Source organism: Mustelus asterias, chromosome 13, assembly GCF_964213995.1.
Source record: "Mustelus asterias chromosome 13, sMusAst1.hap1.1, whole genome shotgun sequence".
Taxonomy (NCBI): domain Eukaryota; kingdom Metazoa; phylum Chordata; class Chondrichthyes; order Carcharhiniformes; family Triakidae; genus Mustelus; species Mustelus asterias.
The window spans coordinates 8,253,752-8,268,631 of NC_135813.1; positions in this window are offsets into that span (position 1 = coordinate 8,253,752).

Here is a 14,880-nt window from a genome sequence, read left to right on the forward strand (position 1 = left end):
TTCACAGTAACTTTATTGCAGACATGGGGAGAACATGCAAACTCCACACAGACAATCCCCCAAGTCTAGAATTGAACCTGAGTCTCTGGAGCTGTGATGCAGGAGTACTACTGAGGGGAGGCAATGGTTTAGGTGTATTGTCACTAGCCTATTAATCCAGAAACTCAGCTAATGTTCTGGGGACCCGGGTTCGAATCCCGCCACGGCAGATGGTGAAATTTGAATTCAATAAAAAATATCTGGAATTAAGAATCTACTGATGACCATGAAACCATTGTCGATTGTGGGGAAAACCCATCTGGTTAGCTAATGTCCTTTAGGGAAGGAAATCTGCCGTCCTTACCTGGTCTGACCTACATGTGACTAGAGCCACAGCAATGTGGTTGACTCTCAACTGCCCTCTGAAATGGCCTAACAAGCCACTCAGTTTAAGGGCAACTAGGGATGGGCAATAAATGCTGGCCAGCCCGCAACGCCCATGTTCCATGAATTAATTTTTTAAAAATCCACTGTACTGCCCTTAATAATGTATTTTATAGAGTTCAGTTTGAAGCTGTTTTATTCTTTTCTTATTGCAGACTAATCCTGGATTTCATACCTTTACCTTTCCAGGTGGATTGTTACTGGCGGTAGCGATCTGTGTGATTCCCTGTTGTTGGAAATATCGGGCAAAGCGAATGCTGAGGGGCCTCACGTTACACACCAATGAGGCAAGGAGGAGGGAAGGAATGAAGGGGCAGAATGAATCCCCGAAGGAATTCAACACCAGCAAATTGGATGCTGCCTCTGTGGTTGCTTCACATCGGATTGTCAATGAGCTATGGGACATTAACGAACACCAGGAAGGGAAGGGTGAGCAACACTTGAACATTTCCACAGCATCTTGCGAGACGACGCCCGATTCCCTTTGTGCTGCTGATGTCCCACATCTACAGAATAAAGGAATTGAGAGGGATGTGGAACATGGGAAGGCAGGAATCTGGGGGAACACTGAAACAGGTAATCGACACTGGGGTGTGTTATCTTCTAGGCTTACTTTTTTTTTATTCATTCGTGGGACATGGGGATTGCTGGCTGGGCCAGCATTTATTGCCCATCCCTAGTTGCCCTTCAGAAGGTGATGGTGAGCTGCCTTCTTGAATCGCTGCAGTCCACGTGCTGTGGGTTGACCCACAATGCTGTTAGGGAGGGAATTCCAGGATCTTGACCCAGCGACAGTGAAGGAACGGCGATATATTTCCAAGTCAGGATGGTGAGTGGCTTGGGGGGGGGAACTTGCAGGTGGTGCTGCCCTTGTCCTTCTAGATGGAAGTGGTTGTGGGTTTGGAAGGTGCTGTCTAAGGATCTTTGGTGAATTGCTGCAGTGCATCTTATAGATAGTACACACTGCTGCTACTGAGCGTCGGTGGTGGAGGGGTTACTTGCATTTTCCCTTCTGGTTTCTTGAGGTAGCCCTTCTACTCCAGGTGAGACAGAACCTCTTTAACTGATCATTGGGGGCACTCCAAAGACACCGTTCCCTCTCTTTTCCGTGCTTTAATGCGGGGTTGCAATGTACTTTGCTCTTCCTATAACGGTGCGCTTGGTTACTTGATAGCGGTTTGTGGAGACTGAACCCTCTCCCACCTGTTGTTTCTTGAAAATATTCCCCACTCAAATTCCAAAACTGGAACCCCCAATGGGAAAGGCCGAGTTTATTGCCCTTGACCTGAGTTGCTTTCTCAGCCATTTCAGAGGGTAGTTAAGAGTCAACCACATTGCTGTAGGTCTGGAGTGACATGTAGGCCAGACCAGCTAAGTACAAATCATAGATCAAAGAATTATAGAATCCCTACAGTGCAGAAGGAGGCCGTTTGGCCCATTGAGTCTGCACCGACAACAATCTCACCCAGGCCTATCCCTGTAACCCACATATTTACCCCACTAATCCCCTGACACTATGGGTTAATTTTAGCATGGCCAATCAACCTAAAAGAGGCTGGTGTCTCTTTTCTCCTGCCTAGACCTCAGGCTTAGGTTTATGGCTGTGGTTACGGTGCTGTTGGTTGTGGAACCGCGGTCAGGACAATGACCTTTGTATGTGCCGTAGACTCCTTCACACGGACCCGGGCAGACACAGTTGAGAAACAATGACTCGGAGCTGGAAATTCAGAGCGTTACTGCATCTCCTCCTTCCAGTTTCAGAATTATTATGGTGCAGAAGGAAGCCATTTGTCCCATCGTGTTGGCACCAGCTCTCTGTATGAATAACTCGCCGATTTCCACTTCCCCGAATCGGGAATCTGATTTTGATGTTTTCACATGGACACGCGCAGTTTGGCAATTCAAAAAGACTGAATGATATAAAGCCAAGTCAAGTGTTGGCCCCATTCCTATATAATAGACTTGGACAGGACCTTCCAAACTCATACCTCTATCATCTAGGAGGACAAGGGCAACAGTTCAGAAGGAGGCTATTCAGCCCATCGTGTCTGCACCAGCTATCTGAATGAGCAATTCACCAACAGCTGCTACCCCGCCTTCTCCCCATTATCCTGCGCATTTTTCCTTTTCACAGAACAGTTTAATTTCCTTTTGGATGCTTTGATAAACCCGGCTCCACCACACTCTGAGGCAGAGCATTCCAGACCCTGTCCATCTGCTATGTGGAAAAGGATTTTCCTTCTCTCACTTCTACTTCTTCGGTCACCTGCCTTGACACCTCTGTGCCTCAATGTAAAATTTCCCCTAACCCTCCTGTGCAGAACCTTGAGATATTCTTTATTAAGTATAAGGGCAAGATTAATGCAAGATGTTGCCATCCATCTCAGGTATCTACCGTATTTTTAACTCTGAAGTTTCAGAATACGCTGTGAATCTCGCCTCCATTGCAAAAGGAAAATATGATGTGGAGTTGCCGGTGTTGGACTGGGGTGGGCACAGTAAGAAGTCTCACAACACCAGGTTAAAGTTCAACAGGTTTATTTGGTATCACGAGCTTTCGGAACGCTGCTCCTTCATCAGGTGAGTGGCTGAAATCTCGTGACACCAAGTAAACCTGTTGGACTTTTAACCTGATAAAGAAAATAGGGAATTACCCACATTTAATTTTGGCATAATTCTACAGTTCACGGGTGGCACAGTAGCACAGTGGTTAGCACTGCTGCCTCACAGTGCCAGGAACTCGGTTCGATTCTGGCCTCGGGTGACTGTGTGGAGTTTGCACGTTCTCCCCGTGTCTGCGTGGGTTTCTCCTGGATGCTCCGGTTTCCTCCCACAGTCCAAAGAGGTGCAGGCTAAGTGGATTGGCCATGCTAAATTGTCCATTATCGTCCCAAGATGTAAGGTTAGATGTATTAGCCATGGGAAATGGTTGGGGTTACAGGGATAGGACAGGAGGTGAGGGCCTGGGTAAGATACTCTTGATGTGGAGATGCCGGTATTGGACTAGGGTAAGCACAGTAAGAAGTCTCACAACACCAGGTTAATGTCCAACAGGTTTATTTGGCAGCACTAGCTTTCGGAGTCTCAAGCTTGAGACTTGATGGGTTGAATGGCCTCTTCTGCACTGTAGAGATTCTATGAAATTGGAAAACATACCAAGCTGTTTTTTCACAAACTTGTTTGAAGTTAAATAAGATTGACCTTGCTTTAGGCTTTGATCAAGTTTTGACAGCAACATGGTTAAAGTCGAGCTAGAAATTTAAGGAACCAAAAGAGGAAATGCTGGAAAATCTCAGCAGGTCTGGCAGCATCTGTGAGGAGAAAAAAGACCCTTTGACAAAGCGTCATCTGGACTCGAAACGTCAGCTCTTTTCTCTCCTTACAGAGGCTACCAGACCTGCTGAGATTTTCCAGCATTTTCTCTTTTGGTTTCAGATTCCAGCATCCGCAGTAATTTGCTTTTATTTAGAAATTTAAGGATTCAGGTCCGATTACAGGACTTGTGCACTTAGATATTCTAGACATTTTACAGCTTGGAAATAGACCATTTGGCCTGTTGTATCTGTGCCAGTGCTTTGAAACAGCCGTGTATTTACTCCCATTCTCCCGCTCTTCATTCTCTCTGCTTTGATACTTATCCACCTCCCCTTTATCTGTCCCCACATTGCCTGAGATGTTGTTTCTCAGATGTCTCCGACCAGGTCCATGCGAAGATTCATATGGCACATAGAAGGGCATTTGTCATTGTCCTGACCACAGTTCCCCAACGAACAGCATCAATACCAGAACCGATTGAGCGTGCATTTGTGGGATCTTGCTGTGTACAGATTGGCTGTTGTGTTTGTGCGCACAATGATAAGTGGCTAGTAAACTAGTGGGAAACCGCTGAGGCTTCTGAGCTGATAGCTCTCGGATTGGCTGGCAACATTTGAAGCCTGACTGTAACACTTGATTAGACATGGTGGTACAGTAGTTAGCACTGCAACCTCACAGCGCCAGGGACCCGGGTTCGATTCCCGGCTTGGGTCACTGCCTGTGTGTGGAGTCTGCATGTTCTCCCTGTGTCTGCGTGGGTTTCCTCTGGGTGCTCCGGTTTCCTCCCACAGTCTGAAAGACGTGCTGGTTAGGGTGCATTGGCTATGCTAAATTCTCCTTCAGTGTACCCGAACAGGCGCCGGAGTGTGGCGACTAGGGGATTTTCACAGTAATTTCATTGTTTAAAAGTTTAAAATTTATTTATTAGCGTCACAAGTAGGCTTACATTAACAGTGCAATGAAATCACTGTGAAAATCCTCTAGTAGCCACACTCCGGTGCCTGTTTGGGTACACTGAGGGCAAGTTTAGCATGGCCAATGCACCTAACCAGCGCATCTTTCAGGTTGTGGGAGGAAACCGGAGCACCTGGAAGAAACCCACGCAAAGACGGGGGAGAACGTGCAAACTCCACACAGACAGTGACCCAAACTGGGAATCGAACCTGTTTCCCTGGCGCTGTGAGGCAGCAGCGCTAACCACTGTGCCACCGTGCTGCCCATTGCAGTGTTATTGTAAGCCTACTTGTGACACTAATAAATAAAATAGACAGTGGGTCCATAGGCAGCCAATCAGGAGGCTGCCTGTGGCAAAATGGCGGAGCAAGTCCTATTGTTGGCAAGCGCAGGCTCAAGACCCCCGTTTGGTTCCGACTTCAGAGTCCTGAAACCCAAGGAAAAATTGAGCCTATGTGAAATTTCATACTACTGATTTTTCCACCCCGATGGGCCGAATGGCCTCCTTCTGCACTGTAGGGATTCTATGGACAGCAATTGAAATACAATCCATTTGTTGTAATGTCCTTCTGGGAAGTCCTGAATGAAGGATGGAGTGCTGTGTAAACAATCTTTCTATTAAATATATAAAAGCTGCTATTGGAAACATACACATTTTGATAATATTACATTGTCAGGGTAGAATTCTCAGAATATTACAACTTGTTACAAAACAAAATCATCTTTTGTATGATTCATAGCTTGGAGAGCAAAGACATATTTATTTGGTGTTTTTTTAAATGAAAATAAAATTCAATTTTTTAAACATGCAATGGTCCAAAATATTGTGTTTGAAAATGGAACTGTTCATTATTTAATGGGATATCTTTTCTGTTCCAGTCACGCTGAAGCACTGTGAAATAGAACAAAGAGTCCAGAGAACGAGTTGTTTGACAGATTTATGTAAGTCACAGCATTGTTTGTCTGGTGAAGGACCAAACAATCAGGTTATTGGCCACAAGCCTCAGCTGTCAGATACCAATCCTCCAACAGGAAACTTGCTCAGTGTTTCAACCAACACCAACCAGTCTCTGAACAGTGCCTCCGGTGAGGCTCCTGGTCCTCAAACTGAAGACAAAGACTTGCCTGGCGTGAACGGCCCTTCCTCCATTCTCTGCGGTGAGGCTAGGAGCTCCCCGTTGGAACTCGAAACTGGGAACCTGAAGAAAATCTGGAATGTGGAATCACAGGACCTCAAGGCTGAGAGTGTGGAGGGGAGTGAATCCAAAGCGTTCTACAGAGAGCAGAATGAGATGGTGGAGGAGATGGTGGAGGAAGAGTGCTGTCCTGTAAAAGTGACTCAATTGGAGGAGAGCTCATCGGTTGTGGATGCCAGTATTGGGGAACTGAGTGGAAAGACACTGTGGGATCCAATTAATCCCATTGGACCCAAAGCAGGAACTCATGGAAAAGCAACTGATCGATACTCAAATGTAACGGCAATTTATATTGGAAAGCAGCACAATGCAACTTTATTCAGTGGAGATGGAGATACCCAACTGCCAGATGTAGAAGGTAGGCATGAACTGTGGGAGTCCTGGGCTGGTCAGTGATCGAGCTGGCCAGCAAACGGGAGGCTGACAGATCGGGGCCACTGCGTATGCGCAGAGTTCTGGAACTGTCAAACTCTGGTGTGAATAGGCCCCGTCCCCTAGCTATTATTGAGATTCACGACTGTGGCCTCTGCATTGCTCAGAGTTTGGGAGATTCGAGTCTGAACTCCCACTGAAAAAACAATCGTGAATTACACCAGTTTTCCCGCCAATTCCGCAGTTGGAATTCTTTTGGGAGAATTGGGCCCCATAAGTTTAAAGATAAGCACAATAGTTTGATTGGCCATGAAAAATTGCCCTTGGTGTCCCAAGATATATAGGTTCGGGGGATTAGCGTGATAAATACATGGAGTTACAGGGTTAGCCTGGCTAAGAGTCGGTGCAGACTTGATGGGCCGAATGGCCTCTATCTGCACTGTAACAATTCTATAATTCTATAATGGGCTAAGTGCTCGAATGCTCCCGGGACTTGACGGTTTGAGTTATAAGGAGAGGCTGGATAGACTGGAACTTTTTTTCCCTGGAGCGTAGGAGGTTTAGTGGTGATCTTATAGAGGTCTATAAAATAATGAGAGGCATAGATCAGCTAGATAGTCAACATCTTTTCCCAAAGGTAGGAGAGTCTAAAACTAAAGGGCATAGGTTTAAAGTGAGAGGAGAGAGATACAAAAGGGTCCAGAAGGGCAATTCTTTCACACAGAGGATGGTGAGTGTCTGGAACAAGCTGCCAGAGGAGGCGGGTACAATTTTGTCTTTTAAAAAGCATTTAGAGAGTTACATTGGTAAGATGGGTATAGAGGGATATGGGCCAAACGTGGGCAATTGGGACTAGCTTAATGGTTAAAAAAAAGGGGCGGCATGGACAAGTTGGGCCAAAGGGCCTGTTCCCATGCTGTAAACCTTTATGACTCTAAGTGGCAAACTGCGAGAGAAACAGTCACAGAGGTGGAAGAAAGGGGGAGGAGGGGTAGGTTAGCAGCAGGGTACACTGTGCATGAATAATAGAACTCACAAGTTCAAAATATTAGATTCAGAGAGCTTTATGCACTGTCCATTTCTGGAAAGGTACTGATAGAAAATCAACAAGAAAGTCAATGACAAAATGTTGTTTTGTTGAATGCAAGGCTATACGTTTGGAGAGGTTCACTTAACAGAAGTTGTATGTCATTGGATAGCCAGTGAAACTGAAAGTTCTGTGAACCAATGTAACTGAATTGAGGCCCCAGTTTTAATGCTTTGTATTCGAGGATAAAAATGGTGTTAAAACAATTGGTCTTTCACCCTGTCAGTACTGCCTGACTTTGAGGAAATTTCATGGTGCAATCTCAGTACATAAGAACATAAGAACATAATAAATAGGAGCAGGAGTAGGCCATCTAGCCCCTCAAGCCTGCTCCGCCATTCAATAAGATCATGGCTGATCTGATAGTGGGTTCAGTTCCACATACCCGCCTGCTCCCCATAACCCTTAATTCCCTTAATGGTTAAAAATCTATCTATCTGTGACTTAAACACATTTAACGAGGTAGCCTCTACTGCTTCATTGGGCAGAGAATTCCAAAGATTCACTACCCTCTGGAAGAAGAAGTTCCTCATCAACTCTGTTCTAAATTGACTCCCCTGTATTTTGAGGCTATGCCCCCTAGTTCTTGTTTCCATTGTAAGTGGAAATAACCTCGCTGCTTCTACCCTGTCTAGCCCCTTCATTATCTTATATGTCTCTATAAGATCTCCCCTCAACCTTCTAAACTCCAATGAGTACAGGCCGAGTCTACTCAATCTCTCCTCATAAGCTAACCCCCTCATCTCCGGAATCAACCTGGTGAACCTTCTCTGTACCCCCTCCAAAGCTAATATATCCTTTCTTAAATAAGGGGACCAAAATTGTACACAGTACTCTAGGTGCGGCCTCACCAGTACCCTGTACAGTTGCAGCATGACCTCTCTGCTTTTATACTCCATCCCTCTCGCGATAAAGGCCAACATTCCATTTGCCTTCTTGATTATCTGCTGCACCTGCAAACTGAGTTTTTGTGATTCATGCACAAGGACCCCCAGGTCCCTCTGCACAGTAGCATGTTGTAATTTTTCACCGTTTAAATAATAGTCCATTTTACTATTATTCCTTCCAAAGTGGATAACCTCACACTTACCAACGTTATACTCCATCTACCAGATCCTTACCCACTCACTTAACCTATCCAAATCTCTCTACAGACTCTCTGTGTCCTCCACACAATTTGCTTTCCCACTCATCTTTGTGTCATCCGCAAACTTTGTTACCCTACACTTGGTCCCCTCCTCCAGATCGTCTATGTATATGGTAAATAGTTGAGGCCCCAGCACCGATCCCTGTGGCATGCCACTAGTCACTGATTGCCAACCGGAAAAGCACCCAAATCTTATTCTCCATATGACCCTGGATTGCGGGTTGGTGGAAGATAATTTGACATAGGAAGCGCCACAGTTGAACCTACTGGTGGATCATCCTATTCACATCCAACATCCCTTTGCACAGACTTTCCCGCAGAGACCACTGGAGCTCTGATTGTTACCCCTCCCTTTAGGATAAGGTAACTCTGTACAGATGAGAGATCATAGAATCCGCACAGTGCAGAAGGAGGCCATGCGGCCCATTGAGTCTGCACTGACTCAGCGTCATACCTAGGCCCGCTCTCTGCGCCGTCCCCCTAACCCCACATATTTACCATGGCTAATTCCCCTAACCTACACATCTTGGGACACACTAAGGCACAATTTACCATGGCCAATCCACCTAACCCACATATGTTGGGATACTAAAGGACAAGTTATCTTGGCCAATCCATCTAACCTACACATCTTGAGACACTAAGAGGCAATTTGGTATGGCCAATCCCCCTAACCTGCACATCTTTGGACACTAAGGGGCAATTTACCATGGCCAATCCTTCTAACCTGCACATCTTGGGACTGTGGGAGGATACCGGAGCACTCGGAGGAAACCCACACAGATACGGAGAGAACATGCAGACTCCACACAGCCAGTCACCCAAGGCTGGAATTGAACCTGGGACCCTGGCGCTGTGAGGGGGCAGTGCTAACCACTGCGCCACTGTGCTGCCCTTTCAAACTTGACTCATGAGAATGGTCCCAGGAATGAGGAACTTCAGCTAGGTAGATGGATCGGAGAATTTGGACTTCTTTTCCTCGGAGACGAGAAGGCGGACAGGAGATTTGATGGAGGCGTTCAAAATCAAGAGGGCTATGGACAGAGTAAATTGGGAAAAACTGTTCCCATTGGTGGAAGGATCATGGACCAGAGGTCACAGATTTAATTCAAGGGGTAAAAGAAGCAATGGGGAGATGAGGTGAAACTTCACATGGCGAGTGATTAAGATCTGGAAGGCACAGTCTGACAGTAGGTGAAGGCAGGTTCAATTCACAAGTTCATAAAATATAGGAGCAGAATTAGGCCATTCGGCCCATCGAGTCTGCTCCACCATTCGATCATGGCTCCTCATTCCCATTTTCCTGCCTTCTCCCCATAACCCTTCAACTCATTACCAATTAAAAATCTGTCTAACTCTTCCTTAAATTTACTCACTGTCCCTGCATCCACCGCACTTTGGGGTAGCGAATTCCACAGATTCACAACCCTTTGGAGAAGTAGTTTCTCCTCAACCCCGTTTTAAATTTCCTACCCCTTATCCTAAGACTGTGACCTCTCGTCCTAGAATGCCCCACAAGAGGAAGCATCCGCTCCACGTCTACTTTATCCATACCTTTTATCATCTTGTATACCTCAATTTGATCTCCCCTCATTCTTCTAAATTCCAGAGAGTATCGGCCTAAACTGTTCAATCTCTCTTCATACGACAAACCCCTCATCTCTGGAATCAATCTAGTGAACCTCCTCTGAACTGCCTCCAATGCCACTACACCTTTCCTCAAATAAGGGGACCAAAACTGTGCCCAATAAGAACAAAGAACAAAGAACAATACAGCACAGGAACAGGCCCTTCGGCCCTCCAAGCCCGCGCCGCTCCCCGGTCCAGGATTGAATCCTGAATCCAGGATCCCCGCCCAATTTTCCAGCCTATCTACATACCAATATCCTATCCACCGAGCTGTCCCTCACAGCTACGATGCTTTGTTCATTACAACCTATTAACTCACCCCCACCCCCCCATTCCAGACCATGTGATCTCCAGGGAGAGGCGAAAACCCAGAGTGAAAAACCCCAGGGCCAATATGGGGAAAAAAAAAATCTGGGAAATTCCTCTCCGACCCCCTGAGGCGATCGAAACGAGTCCAGGAGATCACAATGGCCCTGATCGGAAAATGCTTCCCAACCCTAGTCATTTCCACTTCCACGAACACCATATGAATTCCCTGCCCCCGAGACAGGTTCCCAACTATCCGCAGTCTCGCTCTGTGCGGGTGCGGCATTTAAAAGGGAATTGGATTGTTATCTGAAAAGGAAGAATGTGCAGAGGTACGGGGAAAAGGCAGAGGTTAAACGACACGAGGTGCATTAGTCCTTTGGAGACACGATGTCCTGAATAACCGTCTTATGTGCTGTAACAAGGTTGTGAAATCTGGATTGTCACTGGGCTAGTATAACTCAGCATCCACATCCCAGCAATTGTAACAATAATGGTCAGTCCATGTTGGTTAGTGACTCTGGTTTACTATTTCTTCCATTTTATAACTTAAAGTAAGATTTTGAATGCACAACACCTGAATTCCTAGTGTAAAACATAACTCCTATGCTCCCACACTCGATGGTTTAAGGATGGTATTAGTTGGGTCGTCAGCAAGGTTAACTGGCCACTCTCTGAAGCAAAGATGTCAAATGGATATTAGAAAGAGAGGGTGACATTTCTTAAAAGACTTGCCTGGAGAAATTACTGACATATTCAAATTCGGAGTCAATCGAATATTATTATAAAAACATTATTTCTATTAATTTTTCGCAGGTCGAACCTATCCCAAACCGATCCTTTCCCCAACCGGGAATTCCTTTGCAACACGCAAGCTTAAACTCGTAAATAGGAAGAGTATCAACCCACAAAATATGAAGGCTTACATCTGTGGGATTAGACATGGCACAAAGAAAAGAATTCAAGAGAATCAGACTTGTTCAAGAACCCTAGCATTGGTAAATGTTAGACCAGGACCAAACACCATCTCAACATCCATGGAAGAATGGAGGAGCATGAAGAAAGAGATAGTTAGTGAGACGTTTGGACATCTCCAAACTCACGAGGAATTTGAACATTCTTCACAAAGCAAACCTAATTGCAAAGCCCAAAACTTGATCCAAAGTAGTATTCCAGGCAAAGTCAACCAACTGAAGGAAGAGGAAACCACCTCTAAATCGCCAAAGTCTCAAAACGAAGATAAGGAAAATAATACGTTAGAATTATTGGAGGTAAATGGAGGCATTGATGGCAAATACTCTGAGTGGAGACAGACGTCATCTGGAAACATTCAGCTAAGTTCAAACGTTGGGCTGCAGACTTCCAACTGTTTTCTTGTTAGTCGAGTTGCATTTTCCGAAACCTCACATCAACGGGCCAGTCTCTGTGATTGTTACCGTGAGCAACTGGGATCCCACCTGTCTTGTAAGAGCATGTTGCAACAAGGCCGTGAGCGTCATAGCGAAACCTGTCAATTCACAAATGGACACAAATTGGTAGCTTCCGTAGAATCCGATCTATTTGATTCGAGTGATGGCAAAGAGAATACTTTGTTAGAGGTGTCCGGAGCAAATATCAGTCCAGCAGACATTGTAGAATCTACTCACGATGAATGGGGAAAGGCAGAACCCATTTCTCCCGTCACACAAAACTCTGTAACAGATATTTCAGAAACACCCGTTTGCAAAGATGCTGCTTTTATGGAGTCCAATGGAAACACATTTGTACGGAGTCATGCTGCCACTAAGGAAACTAATGGGTTGATGGGGAGTTCTGCCGATGGTGAAATTGCAGACAGTGTAATTACTAAAGATGAAATAAGCCAACCTGGAACAGCCAGTACTTTCTTTAGCTGGCCATCTACTTGCAGTATGCAGAGTCAAGAGCATTGGAGCCAAAGCACCACAACACTGGAGTCTGCTCTGGGCTCAGAACACAGTGAGGCAAACCTCACCCCAGAGATCACATCAAAGGATGATGAGCCTGGCCATTGGATGGTACACAGGGAGAATAACCTGGATGTGGATTCTCCTCTGTGTCTCCCTCCTCGATCTAAGACAACATCCTTCCAAAATGTCAATTCCAGAGGCAGTGCGTCAGTAAACAGGGAATTTGCACTGGAGTTGGAGAGACCCATTCAATCTCCAGTTATGGCATACAAAGACGTATTCTCTGGTCAGGAAGATGCAGCAATAAGGAGGGACTCCAGACTGAATATTGGACCTTGTGATCAGAAACCAAACCATTCCAAAAATATCTACAAAACTGTCTTTAATATAATGGACGAAATGAAATCTCAAGTTCCATCAACTAAAGTCCAGCGCAAAGTGTTGCAAAACAGGACAGATCTCAGTGTCCAGACAGATGAGGCCAAACTTCAGATGGCAGACGAATTGATTCCCTTGTCGCCAAGGGAAAGTGTTGACGGTTTCCAGCAGTTTGAACCTGCGGGCTCTGCACTGGAAAAGGATTATCCAGGCTCGGTGGACAGTGGGTGGTTTTGGAACAGGTTTGCAGAATGGATTCCAACTGCAGTGTCTGAGGGAGATGATTTAAACGTATCGTCGAAGGTTCAGTGTGAAAGGGCCAACAATGGTCCCAGTCAGACCGAGGCAGAGGCCCCTGTGGATGTGGGAGTCCCAGCGGATGCTCACACACCCCCAGAGTTGGTGCAGTGGAATCCACCTACCAGGGAAGAACTTCTAACAGATGATGAATTAATGCTGATTAACACGCTTTACACTCTGCAGAAAACATGGGATTTTGAATAAAGAGCCACGTGACCTCACAACTTGGTATACAAAGCATCAATTTTAATGTAAAATCATTCATCTTTTGTACATGCTGACATTCCAACGTTAACTGTTCCCCATGGAAGCAGATCTTCCGGCTTGTTAGAGTCATAGGCTGGAATTTTCCAACCCTTCACGCTGCCGCGTCTTCCAGTCTTGACGATGTAAATGGAGATTTCAGTTGTTCACCGGCCCTGCTGTAAAGAAACGGGGTGGCACGGTGGGCACAGTGGTTAGCACTGCTGCCTCACAGCGCCAGGGACCCGGGTTCAATTCTGGCCTCGGGTCACTGTCTGTGTGGAGTTTGCACATTCTCCCCGTGTCTGCGTGGTTCCTTCAGGTGCTCTGGTTTCCTCCCAGTCCAAAGATATGCAGGTTAGATGGATTGGCCATGCTAAATTGCCCCTTAGTGTCCCAAGAGGTGCAGGTTGGGTAGATTGGCCACGCTAAGTTGCCCCTTAGTGTCCCAAGATGTGCAGGTTAGGTGGATTGGCCATGCTAAATTGCCCCTTAGTGTCCAAAGATGTGTAGGTTAGGTGGATTGGCCACAGTAAATTGCCCCTTAGTGTCCCAAGCGGTGCAGGTTGGGTAGATTGGCCACGCTAAGTTGCCCCTTAGTGTCCCAAGATGTGTGGGTTAGGTGGATTAGCCATGCTAAATTGCCCCTCAGTGTCAGGGGGACCAGCAGGGTAAATACGTGGGGTTACAGGGATAGGGCCTGGATGAGGCGGCGGGGGGGGGGGGGGGGGGGGTGGGGTGTGGAAACTTCCAGCCATTGAATGATTATGGCACAGAAGGAGACTATTTGGCCCATTGAAGCCATGTCAAATTTCTGTAAAGCAAGTCCATTCCCTCTCTTCACTCAGAGTTGTGGATCTTTAGAGTTCACTAGCGCAGAGAGCCGTGGATTTTCAGTCACTGAGTATATTCGAGACTGAGATTGATTTTTGAACTCAAGAATCACTCTATAATATTTGCATCGGCATACAAGTGTGGTTGAATAAGTGATTTTAACACCACTGCATCATCAGAACAATATTTATAGCAATACAGTCACTTGGAAGCCATAGAGTGGAGTTACTCTTTGTGTCTAAATTATAGTATTAACCATAAAATCCAAGCTCTGCTCCTTATTAACTTTACCTGATTCCTCAAGGCCTGAAACAACTGCTTCATGATTTATTTCTAAAATTTCTTTGCTCCTTTTCGATCAAGCAGTTGTGGGATCAAGTTCCACTGTTGAAACTTGAGTAGCTACTCTGGGCTGGAACTTCCTTGCTGTACTAAAGAAAATGCAATCCCATTGGGTTGTGCCAGTTACCACATTAACACAGTGGTTATCAGAGCAGGTCAGAGGCTAGGAATCCTGCAGCGAGTAACTCACCTCCTGACTCTCCAGAGCCTGTTCACCATCTACAAGGCACAAGTCAGGAGTGTGATGGAATACTCCCCACTTGCCTGGATGGGTGCAGTTCTAACAACACTGATGCGCTATCAATAAGGCGAAAGACTACCGATATGCCAATATAAGTGTAGGCTTTTATTCACAACAGAATCAGGAGCAGATCCCAACAAGTAACCGACCTGGACTGAACAAGGGGGAGGAGACAGCCACCTTTA